The sequence below is a fragment of the Theropithecus gelada genome, chromosome 18 (assembly GCF_003255815.1).
Source record: "Theropithecus gelada isolate Dixy chromosome 18, Tgel_1.0, whole genome shotgun sequence".
Lineage (NCBI taxonomy): Eukaryota > Metazoa > Chordata > Mammalia > Primates > Cercopithecidae > Theropithecus > Theropithecus gelada.
The window spans coordinates 44,532,947-44,534,851 of record NC_037686.1 but is presented as its reverse complement, the minus strand read 5'-3'; the positions used below and the strand labels follow the sequence as shown (position 1 = coordinate 44,534,851).

General features: G+C 46.4%; 1 pseudogene; it reads left to right on the top strand.

Moving 5' to 3' along the window:
- Positions 1 to 871: 871 nt before the first annotated feature.
- LOC112611324 lies at positions 872 to 1,341 on the top strand (annotated as a pseudogene).
- The last annotated feature ends 564 nt before the right edge of the window (positions 1,342 to 1,905 follow it).

Sequence of the window (1,905 nt, the reverse complement as noted above, 5' to 3'; positions counted from 1 at the left end):
ACAGGTGGCAACGAACCCCCAATAGCACACAGCCCTCTTCTGTTAAAGACCACCAGAATATACAACTTCTTAAAAAGGAAGAGCTAAATGAGAGATTCACCAAGGATAGAGGCTTTTCCCTTCACATAATCATCAGAATGGAGAGGGGGAGGGTAAGGAAGATCTTTTACCTTTTGCAATATACAGATACTTCTGAATTATCGTTTTTTGAAAGAACATTTATTGTTCATTCCATAAATATTTAAGTATTGATTCTGAACCAGGCAGGCACTGCTATAGGTGCTGGGGATTCAACGTGTACTATTATTATAATAAAAATTACAATAGAAACACTGAGAATAGATGACAAATGATTAGGCTTTGAAACAGATTGCTTGAGTGTGTGACTGTCATTGATATTGATTTATTTTCCTTCAGATTGTTTAAAGTCTATCTTGAACATCAACAGTTAAAAAGGCACCATTAAAAAATATCCACTGAAGGTCAGGAGGGATTTTTTTTTTTTTTTTGAGACGGAGTCTCGCTCTGCCGCCCAGGCTGGAGTGCAGTGGCCAGATCTCTGCTCACTGCAAGCTCCGCCTCCCGGGTTCACGCCATTCTCCTGCCTCAGCCTCCCGAGTAGCTGGGACTACAGGCGCCCGCCACCTCGCCCGGCTAGTTTTTTGTATTTTTTAGTAGAGACGGGGTTTCACCATGTTAGCCAGGATGGTCTCGATCTCCTGACCTCGTGATCCGCCCGTCTCGGCCTCCCAAAGTGCTGGGATTACAGGCTTGAGCCACCGCGCCCGGCCAGGAGGGATTTTTATACTATCTGTATTTTTAAAAATCTTCTACAGAGAACACACAGGTAGAACCTGGGCTTCTACAAGCCCAGACAGTGGTGGAAAAGTGACGGGGCTGGAGGACACACCTAAACATGTGGAATCCCAATGCCGGGCAGCCAGGGCCAAATCCATATCCCCACAACATCGGGTACCCTGGAGGTTCCAATCCTGCCCACCCACCACCTATCCATCTACCCTTTCCCCCAGGCCCCTTTCCTCCTACCCCAGGAGCTCCCCAGGGCAATCCAGCTTGCCTCCCAGGTGGACCCCCCTCATCCTGTGCCACAGCCAGGGTATCCAACCCTCGGTTCCCTACCCTCCTCCACACCCACCGGCTGCCCCTGGAATGCCTCCTGCAAATCCCTTGGCTCCTGGCTTGGTTGGACCAGGCGTTGACAGTGGACAAAAAGATGCAGAAAAAAATGAAGCTCATAAAAAGATGCACAAGCACCACAAGCATGGCAAGCATTCCTCCTCCTCCTCTTCCTCCTCCTCTTCCAGCAGTGACTCTGGCTGAATACAGGCCCTGGACCCTTCCCTCAAGTCTCACCAGTTCTGCTCTCCCATCAAGCATCAGTCACCACGTTGTACTGGGGGAAAGTAGCCCTTATGCTCCCCCGCTTCACCCCCACCGGAGCCTCACCCTGCTGTTGAGCCCTGAGTGGCTAGGGAAAATGGGAAGAGGATTGCCATGACATGACCATCTTCTTGCTGCTTGGATAGATCACACAGCTAATGAGTTTAGCAGGGGAGCCATTTTTTGAAGATGATGAACTAAATGTTGAAGACAAGTTAAAAAAAACCTTCTACAGTACGAACATATTAATGTATTACTTGCAGAATAAAATTAAAATTTAGGAAAGATGTGTTAAGTTTTAGAGAGCTGATTATGCTGCTGTTGTTTCTTTTTATAATTGTGAAACATACCATAAATGAAAAGAAATATATAACAGATGCACAATTAATTTTTTTTTTAATTTCGATAGTTTTGGGGTTCAGGTGGTTTGGGGATACATGGATAAGTTCTTTAGTGATGATTTCTGAGATTTTAGTGCACCCATCACCTGAGTGTACCCTGCGC